General features: G+C 42.5%; 2 protein-coding genes across 5 annotated transcripts in view; one reads left to right on the top strand and one right to left on the bottom strand.

The window, feature by feature from the left end:
- The window catches only part of RNF220 (ring finger protein 220), a 537,115-nt gene that overhangs the window by 301,588 nt on the left and 211,044 nt on the right, over positions 1–24,483 (bottom strand). The gene's annotated exons all lie outside the window — the stretch shown is intronic.
- The window catches only part of ERI3 (ERI1 exoribonuclease family member 3), a 790,890-nt gene continuing 788,078 nt past the window's right edge, over positions 21,672–24,483 (top strand). Inside the window, exon 1 of the mRNA XM_060231702.1 lies at positions 21,672–21,680. The gene's annotated coding sequence lies outside the window, so the exon portion shown is untranslated. The remainder of the gene's footprint in view (positions 21,681–24,483) is intronic.

Raw genomic sequence — 24,483 nt, 5'->3', positions numbered from 1 at the left:
CCCAGGGAAAGTGTATGCACAATACAAAGCCTCTCCTTTCCCGGTGTAGTGAACGCCGCGTGGTCACTGTCCAGCTATGCCTGGCAGATGGTCACTGCAATGGCCTCTCCTGCATTACTGCATCTGTGGCAACACCTTCCCGCTGGTCCCCCCCCCCGTTTCTCACAGAGTTTGCCACATCATGGTGCGACCTAATGTCTGGCAGTATAACCAGATGGGCAGGCTGGGCTCACCAACCTCGCCAGCCAAGAGAAGGAAAACTCTAACATCAAACCCGGGCAGATAGAGCTCGTTAATGTAACACCTACCACCTGGAGGACTCGCTGCCGGCGTCCCAGCTTACTGGGCCTGATGCTGACCCGGAGACAAAAGCATTTTTCGGCAGCATCCTGAACGACCAAGCAGCCTTATCTAGGGACAGCACTGCTTGCTCCACATGGAGAGGGGCCTAGAAAAGATGGCCTAAACAAAGCTCGTCTCCCCCACCCCAGTTGGCTAGCCGCGGTCAACGGGCATCCTTACTTGCGGTCAAAAAATAACAACAAAGAAAAGGCATGCACCTGCCTCACAAAGTGTGCAAAGACTAAAGCTTGCATGTTGGAACATCAGAACCATGCTTGATACAGTAGACAGTGGTCGCCCTGAACGACGCTCTGCTCTAGTTGCCCACGAACTTCTCAGGTTGAATATTGACATAGCAGCTCTCAGTGAGGTCCGTTTCCCTGAGGAAGGTAGTCTTCAAGAACATGGTGCTGGCTATACCCTCTACTGGTTGGGTAAGTCAAAGGCTGAGAGCCGCCTTTCTGGCGTTGGCTTCATGGTCAGGAACTCCATTGCCTCCAAACTCGAAAACCTGCCAACAGGTCACTCAGATCGCATCATGTCCATGCGCCTCCCACTTCAAAACAAGCAGCATGCAACACTCTTCAGTGTGTATGCCCCAACCCTTCAAGCAGATCCTGCAGAAAAGAACAAGTTCTATGCTGATCTACGCAACCTCGTACGGAAGACCCCTACAGAGGACAAGGTGATCATCCTTGGTGACTTCAATGCCAGAGTAGGTAAAGACTCGGAAGCCTGGAAAGGAGTACTTGGCAAACACGGCATTGGCAACTGCAATGATAACGGGCGCCTCCTGCTAGAATTCTGCACAGAGCACCAGCTCACCATCACCAACACTATCTTTCAGCAGAAGAACAGCCTGAAGACAACCTGGATGCACCCACGGTCCAAGCACTGGCACCTTATCGACTACATTCTGGTGCGCCAGAGAGACCTTCGAGATGTCTTACACACCCGAGTAATGCCCAGTGCGGAATGTCATACGGATCATCGTCTTGTACGCTGCAATCTCCGTCTTCACTTTAAACCCACACCCAGGAGAGGAGGTATCCCTCGGAGGAAGCTTCAGGTTGGCAGCCTTCAGTCAGCCGAAGTTAAAGCGGCCTTCCAGGCAAAACTCCAGTCAAGAATTGAGGACCCCAGTTGCCCCACAGACCCTTCTCCAGAAGCACTCTGGGAACACCTAAAAACTACCATCCTGTTGATCTCTGAAGAAGTCCTCGGGTTCTCCACAAGGAAGAACAAGGACTGGTTTGACAAGAACAATCAAGAGATCCAAGAATTACTAGCGAAAAAGAGATCTGCCTACCAAGCACATCTGGCTCAGCCCTCCTGTCCCGGGAAAAAAGCAATCTTTCGCGCTGCATGTAGCAACCTCCAGCCACAGCTTCGAGACATTCAGAACGAGTGGTGGACCAAGCTTGCTGAGAGAACCCAGCTGTGTGCAGACACTGGTGATTTAAGAGGGTTCTACGAAGCCCTGAAGGCAGTATATGGCCCATCATATCAGGCTCAGAGTCCCTTGTGTAGTGCAGACGGCCAAGTGCTCCTCACAGACAAGGCATCCATATTGAACCGGTGGTCGGAGTATTTTCAGGTTCTCTTCAGTGCCAACCGCGTAGTTCAAGATTCAGCAATCCACCTCACCCCACTTCAATAATAATAATAATAATAATAATAAACTTTATTTTTATATCCCGCCCTCCCCCGCCAAGGCGGGCTCAGGGCGGCTAACAGACATGGGGATCCCATGATTCATCTAAAACAATATAAACAATTTTAAATATATCAATTACATAGTAAATTATTTAAAATAGACAAAATAGATAAAATAGGTGCTAAGATACTGTAATCGTAATATCCACAAGATGGCTAGATGTCCACACGTCGGATTAATCAGGTTCTATCTCGAAAGCCAGCTGGAAAAGAAATGTTTTGCAAGCCCTGCGGAATTGGTTCAGGTCCCGCAGGGCTCGCACCATCTCTGGAAGGTCGTTCCACCAACGAGGGGCTATCACTGAGAAGGCCTGCTCCCTAGTAGCCTTCAACCTAGCTTCTCTTGGCCCAGGGATTGTTAGTAAGTTCTGAGAGCTGGATCTCAGTGCTCTCTGGGGCACTTCAACCAGTGAAAACAGAGTTGGATGAGATCCCCACCCTAGAAGAGACTGTTAAAGCCATCAAGCAACTGAAAAGTGGCAAGGCAGCGGGAGTTGATGGAATCCCACCAGAGATCTGGAAGTATGGGGGCACAGTACTACATAGCACACTTCACAAAGTATTTGTCATCTGCTGGGAACAAGGCAAACTACCACAGGACTTTCACGATGCAATCATCATCACTCTACACAAGAACAAAGGGGAAAAGTCAGACTGCTCCAACTACCGGGGGATAACCCTGCTCTCCATCGCAGGCAAAATCCTTGCCAGAATACTCCTGAACAGACTGGTGCCCACCATTGCAGAAGAACTCCTCCCAGAGAGCCAGTGCGGCTTCAGAGCTAACAGGAGCACCACCGACATGGTATTTGTTCTCAGGCAGCTCCAAGAGAAATTCAGGGAACAGAACAAGGGTCTATATGTGACTTTTGTCGACCTTACCAAAGCTTTTGATACCGTTAGCAGGAAAGGCCTGTGGCAAATCTTGGAACCTTTAGGATGTCCCCCAAGGTTCCTCAGCATGATCATCCAGCTACATGAAGACCAGCGAGGCCAAGTCAGACACTGCAACGACCTCTCGGAGCCCTTCTGTTGGAACCTTTTATCATCTGCTACCAAAATGTTAGAAAATACATGTTAAATTCAGAGGTTTGGAGTGGCAGTAATTGGAGTCGAGGCTTAAGCTTAGCAAAAGAAATAAAGTTTACTAGAAAACATCAGGATAGGGTACTTGGGATAAAACAGAAAACAATCTAGCTTACCAGCTAGTCTATCTATGTCTTACTACATGTCTACGTTCTTTGTCTACTCTGTTCTTCTCCCCAAAGAGCATTTCGTCAGGAAGAAGAGCAATAAAACTTGCATACAAGATCAAAGCATTTCACACCTAACATCCTCTCTGACCAATGTTGTGTTCACATCTTTCGCGGGCAAAGTAAGAACCATCCCACGATTGAGTTTAGGTTACAATACATCACTTCCTCTATCAGGTAAACAAACAGTTAACTATATAATGGCTGGAATGTACATAGCTTGTATTCCAACACCTTCCCAATAGGCACAGGTGTAAAGCAAGGCTGCGTTCTCGCGCCAACTCTCTTTACGATCTTCTTTAGCATGATGCTTCAAAGAGCCGCAGTAGATCTAGATGATGACGATGGTGTCTACATCCGCTATCGCACTGATGGCAGCCTGTTCAACCTAAGGTGACTAAAGGCTCACTCCAAGACAATGGAAAAACTTATCCGAGAGCTACTGTTTGCTGATGATGCTGCACTCGTCTCCCACTCGGTATCAGCTCTGCAGCATATGATGTCCTGCTTTGCAGAGGCTGCCAAGCTATTCGGCCTAGAAGTTAGTCTGAAGAAGACAGAAGTTTTCCACCAGCCTGCACCCCAGGAAGATTATCACCCTCCCTGCATCACTGTGGGTGAATCAGTTCTGAAGACAGTCCAGCAGTTCAGCTTCCTGGGGTGCATCATCTCCTCAGATGCCAAGATCGACAAGGAGATTGACAACAGGCTGGCAAAGGCAAACCGTGCATTTGGCCGACTGCACAAAAGAGTGTGGAGCAACAAGCATCTGAAAAAAGGCACAAAGATCAATGTTTACAAAGCGGTTGTGATGACAACCCTCATCTACAGCTCCGAATCGTGGGTTTTATACCGTCATCACCTGCGACTCCTTGAGCGCTTTCATCAGCGCTGCCTTCGCACCATCCTCAACATCCACTGGAGTGACTTTGTGACCAACACTGAAGTTCTCAAGCGGGCGGAGGTTACCAGCATCGAGGCACTGCTGTTGAAGACGCAGCTGCGCTGGGCAGGGCATATTTCTAGGATGGAAAACCACCGCCTTCCCAAGATTGCTCTGTATGGCGAACTTTCCACCGGCCATCGAAATAGAGGGGCATCAAAGAAGAGGTACAAGGACTCCTTGAAGAAATCCCTTGGCACCTGTCGCATCCACCATCACCAGTGGTCTGGCCTAGCCTCAGATCGCAAAGCATGGAGGCACACCATCCACCAGGCTGTCTCTTCCTTTGAGAACGCACGCATAGCTGGTCTTGAGGACAAAAGGAGATTGAGGAAGAATCGCACTGCTACAGCTCCAACCCCAAATCAGACTTTTCCCTGCAGCCACTGTGGCCGGATCTGCCTGTCCCGCATTGGTCTTGTCAGCCACCAGCGAGCCTGCAGCAGACATGGACTACTGCACCCTTCTTAAATCTTCATTTGCGAAGTCAAGCTGAGAGAGAGAGAGGTACCTATGGGAACTAATGAATATATGGTTGCTGGAGAAACATGCCTATCATTGCTAATACTAATGCATGGCATGACACAGCTGTATAGACTGCCTTTCAACAGAGGACTCCAGAGTGATCACTGAAGAAACAGGGTTATCCCCATCTCCCTAGTCCAAGCCACTGGGAGCTTTCTAACTCATTGTAGGGCTGGGCCTGGAGTTGCTTGCTGTTAGGGCAGCAGCAGGTAGCTATGTCAGGGCAAGGTCTGCCCTAAAGCCTCTAGGCCTCTAATTTACTGCTTTCCTCTTACCATAAAACTGAAAGGGGAAGGTGCCGCCTTTAATCGCTGCCTCCAGGGCCCCTCCTGGAACCACATAGCAACTGAGCAAAGGCTACAAGTTAATGTGCCTTCCGACACCTCTGCCTGATTCATGGGCCTGGCCTTGAGCAATAAACCGCTCAACCTCCTCAGCTGGGCAGCAGGATTTATAGCCTGCAGGGGCTGGCACTCACATACAAAGGCATGCACACCAAACTAACAAACACATTACAACTTCACTGAGAGAATATGCTGCACCTTCATACACGTGCACAATTGTGAACTTGGGGGTCAATACATGAAGATACAAAACACAGAAAGATACATAAACATATTAATTCAGACATCAAAACTAAACACAAAGATATAGAAAAAATGAACACAACTACAGAGAGAAATTGCAGTCATATAAAGAAATGCATGAATGTGCAAGAACAATCAGGAATGCATCAGTGAATATGCAAATATACACAAATATGCAGTGTGGTGTAATGATGACAGTTTTAGCCTAAGATCTGGAAGGCCCAGGTTTCAACCTCTATCTTGTCATGGAAACTTGCCGGGTGACCTTAGGTGAGTCACTCTCGCTTAACTTAACCTACCTCAGAGAGTTGTGGTGAGAATAAAATGGAGGACTGGATAATGATGCTGCAAGTTGCTTTGGGTCCCACAGGGGAGAAAAGCTGGACATAAATATTGAAATAAAGTGATAAAAATTATGCATATACACCATTTTTCTTTCTTTCTGTCTGTCTGCCTGCCTGCCTACATGTAAGGCATGGTCCAGCTACTGCACATGTGTTGTTCTATGGGTTCACACAACCAGCCACAAGAACAGAATGATCAATACATAGTAGATATGTAACACAGCCATCATTCTCTGACTCCACCCATTAGCTGCAATGGGCCACAGACTCTAACATTACAATTGATGACAGATCTGATGGGTTCTTTCTTCCCAACCACTGACACAATCTTTTCAGTTTGGATTACACTAAAATTCTGTTGGTAGTATCCCCTTTTCTTTACAACAGGCAGAGACAAGTTATGGCAGTGAGTACCATCATGGGGATGTTGTCTGTTCTGGGGGGTGGGGATCATGAAAGAACACTCAGTACTCACACACATGGACACTTATACTCTGTATTGGTCTGTACACTGATACATGCTCTGATCCTTACACAGATACACACACACACAAGATACACATGTATGCTCAACGGGAAAAATATCTCCCTGTTCTCTCTTATCAAAGTATTAATACTTTTGGCTGTGCACAGGCAGTAATTCCAACCAGAAAATGTCTGGCTAGATAGTGTCACAATTGAACCATAGGACTCTGTCTCGTGTGCAAGAAAAACATACCTGGCAGGAACTGGCTAGACATCTCCCTAAAAGCTTTTACTATCCCAGAGCTCACTACCTGACCCACAATGAACCCATCACTCATAGTTCCTGCTTATTTTGAACCTTGACAGCCAGATGGACTCCAAAATGCACCATTAAACACATCCACTGAAATATCTTGTAGGATTATGGCATTTTCAGGGAGCAGGTGCTGACATGTGAATTCCAGTTACAAAACTGTTAACACTTCTACTGACATAAAATTTCTGGTTAAGAATTATTTCTAGTTGTTGATTTCACTGTTTCAAACAGAATACACTGTAGTAAAGGCCATTTCACAAATTACATTTCTTAGACTTACATCTAAGATTTATTAAGTATGTACCAAATAATAAAATGCATAAATTATTTGAGAGTCAGTATTAGTCACAAAAGTAACCTACAACGTATTGCAAAAGCAGGTTTTCTATAGTTAAGTGTGTGGAATTGCCTGAAGATGGTGTCCTCTAAATGGGAAATGCAGGATTTTTCAGTGGCTTTTTCCTCAGCAATTCACAAATATTCCCATTGTTTGCTATTTAATTTGCTGCTTGCAATCCAAAACTATACTTAGAATTACAACTATAGAACAGATCCAAGTGGGCAGCCGTGCTGGTCTGAAGTAGTTGAACAAAGCAGGAGTCAAGTGCACCTTTAAGATCAACCAAGTTTTATTCAGAATGTAAGCTTTTGTGTGCTCTCTAAGCACACTTCATCAGACAAAGAGGATCAGGTATTGTGGGCTGAAATACAAGCAGTTTGTTGATTAAGTATGCAGACTAATCACATGGTAAACCAGCATGGCTTGGCCATTTGGTCTGGATAGCCATAAAAGGTAATAACGTCCTCTGCCAATTGGTGTTTCTGTAAATCTGGGTGCATCACAAAAGGACATGTATTTCATAGTTGTAGTCCACCTAATTTACTTATCAACATCCATTTATACATTATAAACATCACTCTAGTCTGCCATTAGAAAACATACAAGAATATATAAAATGAAAATATACTTAACCCATTTTCATTTTATGTATTCTTGTATGTTTTTTAATTGCAGACTAGAATGATGTTCATAATGCATAGATCAATGTTGATAAGTAAATTAGGTGGACTACAACTAGGAAATACACGTCCTTTTGTGATGCACCCAGATTTACAGAAACACCAATTGGCAGAGGACGTTATTACCTATTACAGCTATCCAGACCAAATGGCCAAGCCACACTGGTTTACCATGTGATCAGCCTGCATACTTAATCAACAAACTGCTTATATTTCAGCCCACAATACCTGATCCCCTCGTCTGATGAAGTGTGCTTAGAGAGCACACGAAAGCGTACGTTCTGAATAAAACTTGGTTGGTCCTAAAGGTACAACTTGACTCCTGCTTTGTTCAACTATAGAATAGGTAATTCAAATTTGCATTTAACATTTCTAGTCAGAGGCAGAAATGATGCAGAAAATATCGTGTTAGGCCTCAAGATTCAAAGAGATTGTTGTTGAGTTTCTTGCAGCCAGAGGTCAGAGTCAAGTACCTCCTCTTTACAAAAGTTCCCTGTTTCTTCATGTGGGTAATTCTAGCCCTTCCTCTGTATGTTGTACCACCTGTCCCACACATTCTTTCTGCAGGATGTTATGGGATGTAAATTAAACACATTGAAGAAAACAGTTGTGCCCGTTTTTGATCTGTGGTATCTTCCCTTATTCCCTAACAGCTCACTCTGTGACTGCAGGGATTGGCCGGGGACTTGTGACTCTCACGTTTACTCAGGTACAACTAGGATCTGGTGCTATACAGACACAAAGAATTAACTCAAAAATGCTCCTATGGTTTTTGTTTTTAAAAAAATTGTATTCTCTCCTTATACCCCTAACCCAACTGTGCTTCTTTTCCATCCAATGAGCGCATCTATTTTTTGTTCATACCAAACAAAAGAGGGAAAAAATATCCTTATCTTGGAAAGCAGAGTTCAGGAAAAAGCTACTGGTCTTTTGGACTCGGCAAGCCCTGCTCAGTAGACTTGCTTGTCATCTAGAATTTATCAGCCCAACGCAGATCTGCCACAATATGCCGTATAACTAGTGCATAAACAAACTTCAGCATGATAAATGCCTTGCTTTGAAGCCATAAAGTTATTAGCTGGTGGCTGTTAGCTACTGTGGCACTCAGGACACAGTTGTTCCATTAACCCCTGATTACCCAATTCCATGCTCATAAATCCATCAAACCTGGGGCAGGTCTTAGTGCCTAGAGAAAAAAGGGAACCCCACATATATCCTAGGCAGATCCAAGACCAATGCCATCACTGGGTGCTTACTGATGCACTTTGTACAAAACAGAAAGCAGTGGCATAAAGATAGGGCTGAGGGAAAGTTCTGAGTTTTAGTTTTACAGACACACTCCTTGCTTTCCACTTAGGAACCCTATGACAGCATTTATATGTCGCTTTAGAGTGTTTAAAGGATGTACATTTTAGTTAAGACAGTCCTGTAAGCATTGTAGATAAATGCTGTATCTCCTTGGGAAAGACACCCTACAGCCCACCCAGTGCAAAATGAAGAGAAAATGGAAAGATAGGGAGTTGTGACAACACAGTCACTAGTTAATAGGCTCTTATGACTCTTGAAAAACTTAACACCAGACCATAAGTGTAACACAGTAGATCCTCTGGCCATAGGAATAATCACATTTCCCCAGGAGTTTGCAGTTTGAGTCTTGAGAAAATGTGATGTCCCTGAAATGGATGAACTTCCTGATTTAATGAGTTTCACTGAGGAAGAAACTGTCCCTCAGCAGTGAAAACAGATTGCATGTTTATGCTGAAACTCTCATGATGCTATTCTGATAATGTAAACTTGTAATTCATGTGAATCAAATGTTTTTCTGGAACTTCTTGCCCGTCCCTTCTTGCCCTGGTCCTATACAACATGTGCATAAACAGGAAAGGATCATAGTTTAGGGTCTTGCATTTGATAAATGGGAATAACGAACTCCATTTTAAAGCAATGAAAGTTGTACAATATATTGAAAAAAGAGACACTAAACAGGTAAAATGATATTCTGTGTTGAACCAAATTCCACTAGTGAGTTTGCAATCTATATGGCAGCTCACAACTTGAAAGCCTGCATGGTTTTTCAGCAAAGCAAACTAGTCCTGTGAGTTACTGATGCCTCACCTGTTTCATCCCTCATTTCTTGGAACCATTGAAGTAATAATTTACTATGCCAAATATAAAGTGCATGTAAATATACAGTTAGAAAACAAAAATACTTCCATGTACTGCATGCCATAACGATAATTAGAAGCAAACCATAGCAGAGCATTAGCTACCACCAACTTTTCAGACCCATCAACAGCTCCTGAGTATTTTGTCCCCTTTTTTGCTGCTGAAGCAATAAAAAAGGAAAAACCAACATCCAAATGATCTTGTTTATGGTGGCTAAATAAGCTGCATGTGCTTAATCCGTTAGAGTTTAATGAATTTATGACTTGCTTTGGAATTTGACAAGGGCCATAAAAGAGTAATTAACATTTATCAGTGTGTTTGCTACGCCTGCACACGCCCTCCTCCCCTTGGCCCCTCTTGCAGCAGAGTCGGGCACCATGGGGGGATATAAAAGTGATCAATTAATTTTTAATAATCTCAGGGAAAGATTGTAGAGTTGCAGTATGAACTCTGGAAGTGTCAATAAATGTGCCAAAGGTCGGCTTCTCTACTTCTCTACATGCTTTCCAGTAAGTGTTGTGGTGGGGAGGGAGAACACTGCGAGGGGAAACGGATTGTGGAGCGATCCAAGCATCCAGTCTCCCAGGTAGCTTAGTGCTTTGTTAATGATACACTCTATAACTCCAAGCTAAACCTTGGAGGGGAAAAACAACTTGAAGGGGAGAAACTCCCAGAGGTATCCAAAATGATGGGAGATAAATGACTCTCCTACCTACATCAGTGCCATTTTGCTGCCATCATCACCTTGTGGCACCCCACATCACTGGAGCTTAACAGCTAACTGCTGTATCTTTAGGGCCAGCAGAAAGTGATATAAGACAGAAGAACAGCAGTGAAGGCACAACTGAGGAAAGTATATAGAATCCTCCCATGTGGACACTGTTGCCACTGCAAATGCCTCTGCATTAGTAGTAGCAATGCCAGCATGATGGGGCATCATCGTTGCATGGGAGCAACCTAGGATACTACCTGTATATAAAGGCCTGTATACAGTCACAGACTCCAAGACATGCATAACTCTAAGGTTCTATTTGCATTCCACACTACACCCATAAGCACATAGGGTTGCCAGGTCTGACTCAAGAAATATCTGGGGACACAGGAGACTTTGGGGGTGGAGCCAGGAGCAAGAGTGTTACAAGCACGATTGAACTCCAAAGGGAGTTCTGGCAATCACATTTAAAGGGACTGCACACCTTTTAAATGCCTTCCCTCAATTTGGAAATAATGCAGGATAGGGGCACCTTGTTTTGGCTCATAGAATTGGACCCTCTAATCTAATATTTTTGAAACTTGGAGGGTGTTTTGAGGAGAGGCACCGGATGCTATGCTGAAAATGTGGTGCCTCTACCTCAAAAAACAGATCCCATAGAGCCCCAGATGCCCACAGATCAATTCTCCATTATATCCTATGGGAATCGGTCGCCATAGGGTATAATGGAGTACCCAACAGACATTTTCCTCCCCCTCCCCACTTTTTGCTAACCCTGAAGCAGAGGGAGGGCCTCCAAACCAGGGGATCCCCTGCCTCCAAGTGGGGATTGGCAACAGCAGTCCTATAAGCACATCATATATGCAACATTTGGAGGAGTCTGAGCATAGTCCTTGTGTCCCCTGCCTTGAATATAAAGTCTACATTCCAAATAGGTTGTACAAATTGTAGGAGTGTTTATAATACTACCTAATTTGTATAACCTAATCTGTTAACAATATGTGGAGTTTGTTGCATTCAAAACATTTCAGCTATGAGAGCAAGTGGTATAGCACAAAGAAAGATTAAAAAAACAAGGAAACAGAGGGTGCATTTACACTACAGTAAATAATGCGTTTTGCAACTGGATTTTTTACTGTTCTTAAGTAAAAAGGATTGGTTCTGTCCCTCTAAATCCTCTTTAAAGTACCCATTGATTTCTGAACCATCATACATTAACAATTAACAATGAATGCACTTCCAGACTTTTATCTGAAACCCTGAGGTCTAGAGCTTAGACGGCAGTGTTTAAATGAAAATGGAGGTTCTCAGCAAGTCACATTCTAAAAAAGGATTCAAACCTTATGCTGCATAGTAACCGACATAAGGGCATACACAAAGCACACAATAAAAAATAAATATAACTGCAAAGCAGCTTCATATCTATATTAGCCACCTGGGGCCACAATCTGTGGATATCTAAATTTGTGCATTGGGGCCACATGAAGACTAAAAATACGCAGCAATACAGAATGTATTAGCTTGAAAAAAAACATTAGTGAGGAAAAAGGGTTCACTGGGAGATTAAAGAAACAAATAATACAGGAAAAACTCCCTGTCTGGCTACACTAATCTACATGTTTATCCTAAAACTTCTAAACCTCATGTGAGTACAAACTAGAGCAGAAGAAACGAAGGACCATAAACTGAAATCCAATGCCTCCCCAACGTACCCCAATACTAACTAATTATGCATTTTGACAGTCACCTTGCTCTGGCAGCAAATACGTGCATGCTCTACCATTGGATCCCTCAACTTAATTAACTAAGACAGAGGTGGCCAAACTGCAGCTCAGGAGACATATGTGGCTCTTTCACACATATTGTGTGGTTCTGAAAGCCCCCACCACTCTGTTGACATTCTTGCTTTAAATCATTACTCCAAGCCAACCATCAGCTTGGAAAATGCAGTTAAAGTTACTTTCTTTTCACCTCTCCCTCTCTCTCCCATCTATTTTCCTTCCTTCCTTGAATCTCTCAAACATCTGACGCTCATGTCTTGCAGCTCTCAAACACCTGACATTTATTCTGTGTGGCTCTTACATTAAGCAAGTTTGGCGACCCCTGAGCCAAGACATCAGCATGCATAAACAGTTAATTCTTTCAGGGTTTCAAGCAGGGAACTGGCAAATCCCAACATAAACAGATCTTTCTGCACATCTGTGTGCAGAAAATCTGAACTGTTTAAAAAATACATGGGGGGGGGGTTAAATCCCCCTACCCAAATTTAAAAAAAAACATTTTTTTTGCACAAGTACAGAAAATAAACTTACCTTTGGCAGTTGAAGGTCAGAGCTGTGCTGGGTCCAGCAGCGGCAGCAGTGCAGCCTAGGGCTCTGTGCAGGGCCCAATGGCAGTGGCTTCAAAACCCAGAAGCAGCACTGAACCCAGCAGCAGCTGCACAACTCAGGACCACTGCTGGGCCTGACAGGAGTGCGGTCTGGGAATCACACAGGGCATGCCACTGCCAGCAGCACAACCCAGGAGTCAGGCTGTGCAGCTGCTGCCAGGCCCAGCAGGGCTCTTGGGCTGCATTGCTGCCACTGGGTCCAGCAGTGGCAGTAGCTGTGCTGGGGAGCCATGCTGGGCCAATAGTGGTGGTACAGCCAGGGAGCCCTGCTGAGCGTGGCAGTGGCTACACAGCCTGGGATTCCAGGCTGGGGGGGGGGGGTGCCACCACCAGCAGCAAAGCCCTGGGTCATACTGGGAATGGCATAAAAGTGGCTGGGGGAGCTGTCTCTGCTGGTTTGCTTGGAGCTGATCCACACAAGCAGCCGAAAACTGCCAGGCAGCCTGGACAGTCCAGCTCCATGCTGGACTTGGAGAGACAGTGGGGGGGGATGGGATTCTCCCCTACGAGTCTTGTCGGCCCTCACTTGTCTCTCCTAATGTCCTTCAATGGTCACTATAATACCAAGGATATTTATTGGTCTCACCAAACCCACCAAGTTCATTCTCAGCCTATACACAGATATTTAGTGCACTGAATATCCTGAACCTCGTGTGCAGCTAGGTCGATTGTATATCTTTCATCCTTATCCTCAGAACAATACTTCTGAAATAATTAATATCTTCCTTTTTTAAAAAAAAAGAAATTGCTGTTGTGAACTGTTCAACAAGAGAATACATGATTCGTTCCAGATGTGGTTAGACCATTAAGGTTTAGTAAGCTCGAGCAGTGAAAGCCAGGGAGCAAGCAGTCCTTTGTTCTGTTCCCAGCCAAATACAACACAGTGATGTTTTTAAAAATAATTTTAACAATGTTCTCAGCTGGATTGGAGGAAGGTGTTGGGAGCTCAGACAGAACTGCTGGTGAGGTGAGTGTTAATTTTGCATGTCCTAAACTGCTCAGGAGTGATAACTGAGGTTGCTGTGTATGAGAACTATGTGAGGGTTGCTGTGTGAAGCTGCTGTGTGAGAGAACTGTATGAGTGCTTGGAGCCTGCTGGAGAGGAGTTTCTGCTTGCTTCTGTGTGTCTCTTCTCTGGTTTGTTGCTGAGAAAGAAGATCCTGTTTGCCTAGGGGCAGTTGCTGGCCCCACCCCCTACTGTTGCTCTGGCTGTTGAGTCAGAGGCTCTGAGCCTTTAAAATTGCAAAGCTCCTCCTCGCAGAGGCTCTTGTCTTGTGGTTCTTACCTAGGGACTCTGTAGGAAAGTAGTCTTGAAAGGCATTAAGATTCTAGTGAAGAAAAGTAGAATGCTTTAAAGCAGGGGTGTTCAACATACAGCCCACGGGCTGGATTAGGCCTGCAGAGGGCTCCAACCAGGCCCTCCAGCAACTGGCTGTCATCTGTTTCATTTTCCCTTGCCTGCTTTTTTCCGTTGCCATTTTGTGTTTTTCCACAGATAAGCCAAAGCAGCCTTTCCCTCTCCCCCCTCCCTTTTCCCAAAAGGAGGAGGAGGGAGGAACAGCCTCAGCCAATGAGGCAGCTTGGCTCTATAGCTCTGCTGGGTGATTAAGTTTGCCAGGCTCAATTAATCACTTGGCAGAGCTACTGAGACAAGTCTCTCTTCCTTCTAATGAATGGCTGAGGCTCCTCCCCCTCCTCCTGCCCTGGGGAAGGAAAGAAAGAGCCAGAGCTTCCTTTGCCCAGTCCCCACCATCAGGAGAGCTACAAAGAGTGCTTTTAAGACTAGGAATGTTTTAGTGAAGGTATGAGCTTTTTACCTTGCTACAGAGAGAGAGAGCGAGAGTTTGTTGGGCTTGTAACTGGGTTCCTGTTGGGTTTTCTGATGCAATTTCACTTCCTGTTGTCATGAGTTAATTAAATGTATGTATATGCATGCTGATGCTTAGCCAGTGAGAGATAGAGCCAATGAGAATGTGTGCACGTATTTCCCGCTCAGGCTGGGTGTCAATATGTATAGTGACCATTGAAGGAAAGCCCTAATAGGCTAATCCATATATTTGGGAAGTGGTCTGGGGGGAAACCATTTGGTCAGTTTTTATTGCCCTTTGTGTAAAGCCCTCAGATCTCCATGCAGTTAGAGTTTGGACTCCATAGAGTCGAGATGTAGCTTAGAAGCTAGAAAAGGATATTGAGTCCTTATTTGTTTTCTAGAAATCCCAGTAACCCTTTCCTCATAGTAAAAGTAAACTACTTTATTCTTAAGCTAAAACGTCTGCCTGGCTTGTTTATTTGTGGTTCTCTCCACACCACTCTGCTAAAGTATCTCTAAATCCTAACAGTTCCCCTCCTCTTTTTCACTGTATTCATGCCCTCCAGTCTTTCTCAATAGGAAAGCATGTGAACTATTTAGAAGAGAAAGGAGACTTCCGGGGAGGAAAATGGCGAGCTGAGTTGTCTCTCGTAACGGGAGCAAGCTGAAGGTCTTGTTCGGGGTAGTGGAGGGCAAACCAAAGCCCACTGCCTACCTTTCTCAGTGAGAGAAAGGTCCAAGACTTGCACTAAAAACTTTAGAAGAGATTTACCTTGGCTGAAAAGGAGCTTTGGAGAAGGGTCCTTTGAGGCTTTGAGGAGTCTCAGAAGTTTGCAAAATTATCGTCTGCAAGATCTCTCAGAGCCATGGATTTGGCATAAGCTCGTCACGATCCTAACCTTCTGGGACATTTTTAAACAACTAAAGTCTTGGAAGACCAGTGGAACTTGGATAAACAGAGGAAAAAAGGTACAGAAACTCTTCTTTCACTCCGGAGCTATTTACAGACTAAAGAGACGTTTTAAAGGTGGAAATAAGGGGAAAATATAAAACTTGCAAGTAGAAGAAGGGAAGGGTGAAGTTTGGACTATTTTGACATAAAAGACAGTGTTAAAAACTGCTAAAAATTGAAGAGAAATCATTGTTGTGTCTACTTACGATTTGTGGAATGTAAACAACCATACTGCGCAGGAATATACTGGAACAGTCCTTTAACTCTACTGAGCAAGACAGGAAGTGCGTCAAGCAATCTATAAGGTTGAAGGTGACAGAGACAGGAAGCAGTAAAGAAAAAAGCCTACTCTACATCATAGAGAAACATCGGCAGCCATTGCTGGGAGGTCCAATTTAAAACATCGTTTTAAAAAGATTTGGGACTTTAAAAAGTGACAGAAACGACAGGGAAAAGGGTAAGAAGATAAGAACTATTGACTACATTATTGGTGGGCTCCTGGGGTGATTTTAAAAGGGGAAAAAAAATCTTTAAAAGGAAAAAAAATCGCGGCCGCCATTTTGGATTTTTTAAAGACTTTTTTGTTAAATATCTTTGCTTTGGGGGCTCAGAAACCAGCGAAATTGGGCTTGCTGGAAAGGGCAAGCCCTGCTCTATTGAACCTGACTGTCAGATTTTAAATTGGTGAGGTCAAAAATTTCGTCATTTTTTTAAAGGGGAAAAATTCTTCAAAAATTTATATCTGGGCCTGGGAAGCTCAGAAGAAAACAGAACAAAGTTTAATTGAGAGAGAAAATTTAGACCTTCTGAACTTGGTAGTCAAACTTGCAAATTGTGCGACGGAAATTTTTGGTATTTTAATTGCATCCCCCTTGCTCTTTGCTTAAATGTCAGAGCCCAGGCAGCCCCGAACAAGAGCCCTTTCATTAGATAAAATGCAAGACCAAATGGAGGCTATGGAAGCCAGGATTATGAAAGGAGTTAAGAAAATGATGGAAGAGTTGAAGGAAGAACTTACTACAGTGATTAAAAAAGAAGTGGATGACCTCAAAAACCAAATTGGGAAAATAGACAAGAAAGTACAGGAGGTGGAGGAGAAAGTTAAAATACATGATACCACCTTGCTGAAAGTACAAGAAAAAGTGACGATTCACGACTGCAAATTAATGGAAAATCAGCTACGTTTGAGAGGAGTACCTGAGGAAGAGAATGATGATTTGAAAGGATATATAACAAACATAATCGCAGAATTCTTAGAAGAAGACCCTGATAAGACTAAAAGCATGTATGATCACATGTATAGAGTCAACTCGCTATATGCCAAAAAAAATAACTTACCAAGAGATGTGGTTGTAAGATTCATGACAAAGGAAATGGTGGGAAGGATTATGAAGAGAAACTTTGAACAATCATTGATAGTAAGAGGTAGCAGAGTGAGAATTATGAAGGAGCTACCGAAAGAAGTGATAAATGACAGGAGAACATATAAAAAGTTGACAGAAAAATTGAAAGACAATGGCACAAGGTATAGATGGATAATCCCCGAGGGTGTGAGCTTTGAACTTCAGGGGAAGAGAGTCACGATCACAAATGCCCGAGAACTGAGGAGATTTTTTGAAGAAAATAAAGAATTTGCACCATGATGGATTACAAACTATTGTCTTGGAATGTTAATGGACTAAATTCACCACAAAAAAGAAGGGCAACCTTTCATTGGATTAAAAAGCAAAATTGTAATATAATTTGTTTGCAAGAAGTCCACATTAAACAAAAGGATTATAAATTTTTATGGAACAAACAATTGGGAAGGGAATTTTTTTCGTTAGCTGACCAGAAAAAAAGGGGAGTAGTTTTTTATATTAAACAAGACCTGGAGCCAAAATTGGTATTTAAAGATAAGGATGGAAGATTTGTAGCAGTGGAAATAACATCAAATGGGAAAAAAACGCTGTTATTGGGACTATATGCACCTAATGGTGCAAAAGATGTTTTTTTTAAAGACATTACACAACAACTAGATGAGTTGACCTACGATCAAATACTCTTAATGGGAGATTTTAATGGAACAGTTGAGAACTCATTGGATAGATCCGGAGGGAAAAAAAATAGTGGAAAAGAAGGAAAATTGCCAAAGTCTTTTTTTGAATTAGTAAAACAGGAAAATTTGGAGGACATATGGAGAAAGTTTAACCCTGAAGTGCGGGACTATACTTTTTTTTCTGCAAGACATAAGACATTTTCTAGAATTGACATGCTATGGGGAACCAGAGATTTAGGCCTCATAACAAGAAAGATAGAGATTTTGCCTAAAATTGGCACTGACCATAACCCAATAATGTGGATTACAAAACTGTCCAAAAGATTGAGAAGATGGAGATTGAATGAAGACTTGCTACAGAACAAAGAAACAGTGACTTTCCTAGGAAAAGAAACTAAAGAATTTTTCCAAGTGAATGATAAAGAAGATATCGATTTTCAGACGGTCTGGGATGCTTATAAAGCAGTAATGAGAGGGTTGCTGATTACTTTGAACAATAAAGATAAAAGGGAAAAAGAAAAACAACTACTGGATATTCAAAATGAAATAAAGAAAAAAGAAGGAGAGCTGAGGAAAAGACCAGGGAAAAAGAAAATTCTAAGGGAAATTTCAATATTGCAAACTCAACTAAGACATTTATTAAACAAAGAAGTAGAATGGAACTTGAAAAGGCTCCAGCAAAAATCGTTTGAAGGAGCAAATAAGACGGGGAAATACTTGGCGTGGCAGCTGAAAAAAAAGAGGGAAAATAAAATAATTAATAGAATTGTGATAGATGAAAGAGACGTAGTTACTCAAGAGGGAATAAAAAGAGAATTTTTTAAGTATTATGCCAAGCTGTTTAAAGGTGCTGAAGTAAAGAGAAAAAAGATAGATGAATATCTACAGAAAATAAAAATTGAGCCATTAACTGAGAATATGAGAAAAATTTTGAATGACCCAATTGAAAAAATAGAAATTGAGGCAGCAATCAACGTGATGAAAAATGATAAAGCTCCCGGGCCAGACGGTTATACAGCCAAGTATTTTAAAATGTTTAAAGATGAATTAATACCAAAATTACAGAAGCTGATGAATGCAATAAGAGTCAAAGGGAAGGTACCAAATACATGGAAAGAAGCTGTTATTTCTTTGATACCTAAAGAAGAAAGAGATGTTACAAATGTGAAAAATTACAGACCAATTTCACTTTTGAACAATGATTATAAAATATTTACAAGAATTCTGGCAGAACGTCTTAAGCAATATTTGATAAATTTTATAAAAGAGGACCAAGCCGGTTTTCTTCCCAAAAGACAAATAAGAGACAATATTAGAACTGTTGTAAATATTGTAGAATATTATGAAAGACATCCAGAAAAGGAAGTAGCGCTATTCTTTGCGGATGCAGAAAAAGCATTTGACAATTTAAATTGGGACTTTATGTTTGCAGTGATGGAAAAAATGGAGCTTGGAGAAAGTTTTATAAGAATGATAAAGGCAATATATTCTGAACAAAGTGCAAGGCTGTGCATCAACGCAGATCTTACAGATGAAATGAAAATTAGTAAAGGTACCAGACAAGGCTGCCCGCTTTCGCCATTGCTGTTTATAATGACTCTTGAAATTTTACTAATGCAGATTCAAGAAGAAAAAGATTTAGAAGGACTACAAATAAAAGGATTTACCTATAAATACAGAGCATTTGCAGATGATATAATGTTTATAAATGAAAATCCTTTACAAGTTACACCTTTGTTGTTAATGAGAATACAAGAGTTTGGGGAGTTGGCGGGACTTTATATAAACAAAGAAAAATCAAAAATCTTATGTAAGAATATGCAGAAAAATAGACAACAAGAACTACAAAGACTAACGGGTTGTGAAGTTACCTCTAAGGTAAAATACCTAGGGGTAGAGATAACAATGAAAAATATTGATTTGTTTAAGAACAATTATGAAAAGCTATGGCGTAAAATAGAAGAAGACATGCTAAAGTGGAACAAGCTCAATTTGTCACTGTTGGGTAGAATAGCTGCAGTAAAAATGAATATTTTACCAAGGATTATGTATCTGTTTCAAACCATCCCCATTGTGAAAGATGCTAAGCAATTTGATAAATGGCGAAGAAAAATTTCGGAATTCGTGTGGGCCGGGAGGAAACCTAGAATTAAAATGAAAGTCCTGATAGATGCGAAAGAGAGAGGTGGATTCCAATTACCAGATTTGAAACTGTATCATGAAGCAATTTGTTTAGTATGGTTAAAAGAATGGATAACGTTATTAAATAAAAAACTTCTAATGTTAGAAGGCCATGGAAAAAAATTCGGCTGGCATGCATATTTGTACTATGGAAAAAAGAAGATGGACGGTCTTTTCTCTCACCATTATATAAGGAGTAGCTTATTAAATGTGTGGATAAAGTACAAGAAATATGGTGATGAGAGGAGACCTTTATGGATAGTGCCGGCTGAAGTGATAAAGTTAACGGCCAAAACAGTCAAGGAAAAACAACTATCATACAACCAGTTACTAAAAATACAAAGCGGGAAAATAGAATTGAAAACTGCAGAAGAACTAAACTATAAATATGATTGGTTTCAAATGCAACAAATAAAAAGTTTGATGGAGAATGATATCAAAGCTGAAGGAATAAGGAAAGAACAAACAGAAATGGAAAGAGTTCTGCTTGGAGATAATGAGAAATTAATTTCAAAAGTGTACAAATTACTTTTACAATGGGCTACAGAAGATGAAGTAGTGAAATCTCAAATGATAAAATGGGCAATTAATGTAAATAAAGAAATAAAGATGGAATCTTGGGAATATCTGTGGAAAAATTCCATGAAACTCGCAACATGTCATAGTATTAAAGAGAACTGTTTTAAGATGATGTATAGATGGTATATGACTCCAAAAAAATTAGCAAAGATGAACAATAAGATGCCAGATAGGTGCTGGAAATGTAAAAAGCATGAAGGTTCTTTCTACCATATGTGGTGGACTTGTGAAAGAGCTAAAATGTTTTGGCAAATGATTCAACAAGAGATATCTAAGATCCTGGGATATGAATTCAATAAAGAGGCAGAGACTTTTCTGCTGGGATTACAAATGGAAAAATTTCCAAAAGAAGATAGAACATTAATATGGTACTTGCTCTCAGCTGCTAGGACATTGTATGCGCAGTTGTGGAAGCAAGAAAAAATACCAGAAAAATGGGACTGGATTATGAAAGTTATGTCATGGAGTGAAATGGACAAATTAACAAGAAAATTAAGAGACTGTGATTTAGAACTTTTTAACCAAGAGTGGAAGAAATTCAGAAGATATGTAGAGAAAGAGTGGAAAATAAAAGGACATTGGACAATTTTTGAGGATTAAGATTTTTAAGATAACAATACAATTCTTGAAGGGGGTTCTTCTTCCCTATGTTTCTTTTTTGTTTCGTTTTTTTTCTTGATAGTTAAGGGTACCTTTAATATCTGTTTTTTTAAAGAAAATAACACTGGCGGGGGTCAAGTAATTGGGGGAGGGGTGGGAGAAAGTAAGATGTGGGGTAGAATGATGGTCTTTTTCTTAATATATATTAAGCTTTTTATAAGTTGTAGTTATAGTTCTACTACCATATGTTACTAATAAAATTGTTTATTCAAAAAAAAAAAAATTTGCACTCAGCACAATTGTTTAGGACAATTCGGACTCTTACAACACTGCCACAAGGCAGGCCAAATGCTAGGGAATTGGAGATAGGCTGTGAGGCTTTTGCGAAATTCTTTGCAGATAAGATCTCATTGCTCCACCACGACCTCCCCGCCACATTGGAAACGGTATTTGAACTCGAGGCCCCGTGCCTGTCTTCTGGACCAGTTCTGGATTGCTTCGACATACTCATTATCTAATGAGTGCAAATTTGCAGACGCAATCTTGGTTGCAAAGTAAGCTTTCTTTGTGGCTTTGACTGCCATCTCATAGGACCTCATAAACTCTCTATAAGATGTTCTAGTCGCTTCGTCTCGAGTACGCCACCATTGCCTCTCTAGCTGTCTGAGCCCTCATTTCAGCTGCCGCAATTCCAGGGTATACCATGGTGCCAGCTTCACACGAGGATGCAGAGGGCGCCAAGGTGTGATCTCATCAATGGCTCTGGAGAGCTGGCCATGCCAAGATTCAACCAGGTCATTGAGAGAATCGCCAGGGGGCCAGGTATCCCGAAGAGCCATTTGGAACCGCTCAGGGTCCATCACGCTCTGCAGGTGAGCCAAAATATGCTCGCCGCCTAAACGGGCTTGGGGCGGGACATCCACACGAGCCTTAAGGGCAAAGTGGTCTGACCATGGCACTGCTTCAGCAGTAATATTGTCCACCAAAACCCCTGCTGCAAAGTATTATATGCAGTGTTTTCTTGTGTTGTCCTACCTGGGGATTGGCAACCCTATCTGAAGTACTGTGTTCAGTTTAGGGCACCACAATTTAAGAAGCATATAGACAAGCAGGAATGTTTCCAGAGGAGGGCAATGAAGATGGTGAGGAGTTGGAAGACCAAGTCCTGTGAGGAAAGATTGAAAGAGCTGGGTATGTTTAGCCTGGAGAGGAGATGATTGAGAGGTGATATGATCACCATCTTCAGATCCTTGAAGGGCTATCATATAGATCCTTGACGGGCTGTCATTTAAAGCAGGGGTGGCCAACGGTAGCTCTCCAGATGTTTTTTGCCAATGGCTGGGGCTGATGGGAGTTGTAGGCAAAAAACATCTGGAGAGCTACCGTTGGCCACCCCTGATATAGAGGATGATGCAGAATTGTTTTCTGTTGCTCCAGAAGGTTGGACCAGAACCAATGGAATGATATTAAATCAAGAGTTTCTGTCTAAACAGTAGGAAGAACTTTCTGACAAGAGTAGTTCCCAATGGAACAGGCTTCCTTGGGAGGCAGTGGGCTCTCCTTTTTTTGAGGTTTTTAAGCAGAGGCTAGATGGCCATCTTATAGCAATGCTGATTCTGTGAATTAGCCAGATCATAAGAAGGAGGGCAGGAAGGGTTGCATCACTGCTTAGTTGTTGTGACCCTTTCTTACATACCCGGGGAAATTATGATTGACACTGTGGGGTCAATCAAGATGTAGGTTAGTGTAATCAGAGAGGATGGTAATCTTCTGTATTTCTTGTATTTCCCAGTAACCCTTCCCACACTAGTTAAGTAATGGGTTTTTTTTTCTTTTTAAAGGTAATACACATGCATTTGGCTGCATATCCCTGCTACAGAAATTCTTAACAAAAGGGTTCTGGCCCCAGACTGTTTCCAGCTGAGCTTTCTGAAACTCCATATTTAGTACATGAAGCTGATAAGGCTTGAAAGGGATTGTTTTTGTTTTCATGGTTGTCTTTCTACTTTCTCTTGGATTACATCTGAAGAGTTTTTCTTTCCAACAGCTCATGGTTGCCTGACTCTAACTGACAGTAGGAAAGAGGAACAATATTTCTTCATCAATGCCTCTAAGGGGAAGAACGCACTGCAGGAATAGACACCCTTCAGCCAACTCCAGAGAAGTTGCACCACCTGTGCATCTTCAGGAAGGGATGGCAGAACAACGTCAGCATGTTGTATGTTTAACCCCCTAATCCTACTATTCCAAAACTGGCCAGAGATAACTTCCTCTTGTTGAAGATGACAGTAGAATGTTCTCTTGGAGTTCAGGAATTAAAATATTAATTTTATTTTATCAAATTTATATCCTGCCCTCCCCTAATGGGCTCAGGGTGGCTAACCACAACAAATTAAACCACATAAACATTAAAAACAAGATACGTAATAAAAATCATTCATACAATTTACAATCCTAAACCAAGATGTACATTTCTAATTTCTCTGATATTCTTGTTTCAGTATAAAATTCAGTGTGATTGTCGGTGCTGTGGAGTAATAGCTACCTCCCTTCAACCGTTAAAAGCAAGTTTAAATAATTCGGTCTTACAGGCCCTGTGGAACTGTGGCAGGTCCCGCAGGGCCCTGATGTCTTCAGGGAGGGCATTCCACAAAGCAGAGGTTATTACTGAGAACACTCTGACTCTAGTGCTGGACAGTCAAGCCTCTTTCAGTTCGGGGATCTTAAGGCGGTTTTGAGACCCTGAACGGAGAGCTCTGTGGGGCGCATATGGGGAGAGGCAGTCCTGAAGGTAGGCAAGTCCTAGGCCATATAGGGCTTTAAAGGTTATGACCAGCACCTTGAAGCGAATCCAGAAGGCCACAGGCAACCAGTGCAATGTTTCCAGCACAGGTTGAATGTGCACCCATACAGGCAGCTCCATTAACAACCTGGCTGTTCCATTTTGCACCAGTTGCAGCCTCTGAATTTGAGTCAACGGCAGCCCCATGTAGAGGGCATTACAGTAGTCAATTCTTGAGGTGATCGTCGCATGGATCACTGCTGTCAAGTCACTGCACTCTAGTTATTGAGCCAACTACTGCCTTATCCGTCTGAGATGGTAAAATGCAGATTTGGCAGTGGCTGCTACCTGGGCCTCCATTACCAGCAACGGCTCCAGGAGCACCCCTAAACTCTTGACCTTCGAAGCTGGCACCAATGGCATCCCATCAAAGGCCGGCAGAGGGATTTCCCTACCCAGGCCGCCACGACTTAGGCACAGGACCTCTGTCTTCACTGGATTCAACTTCAGTCTGCTCTGCCTGAGTCATTTCACTATGGCTTGCAATGCCAGGTCCAGCTCTCGCAGGGTGCAGCTGGACCGGCCCCCCATCAATAGACAGAGCAGGGTGTCATCCACATATTGGTGTTAACCCAGCCCATATCTCCAGACAATCTGGGCAAGGGGGTGCATGTAGATGTTAAAAAACATCAGGGAGAGAACCACCCCCTGAGGCACGCCACATAAAAGTGGGTGTCTCTGGGACAACTGCTCCCCTATAGCC

Source organism: Heteronotia binoei, chromosome 2, assembly GCF_032191835.1.
Source record: "Heteronotia binoei isolate CCM8104 ecotype False Entrance Well chromosome 2, APGP_CSIRO_Hbin_v1, whole genome shotgun sequence".
In the NCBI taxonomy this organism is placed as follows: domain Eukaryota; kingdom Metazoa; phylum Chordata; class Lepidosauria; order Squamata; family Gekkonidae; genus Heteronotia; species Heteronotia binoei.
The sequence above is the reverse complement of the archived record's forward strand: the minus strand, read 5'-3'. Positions and strand labels throughout refer to the sequence as shown.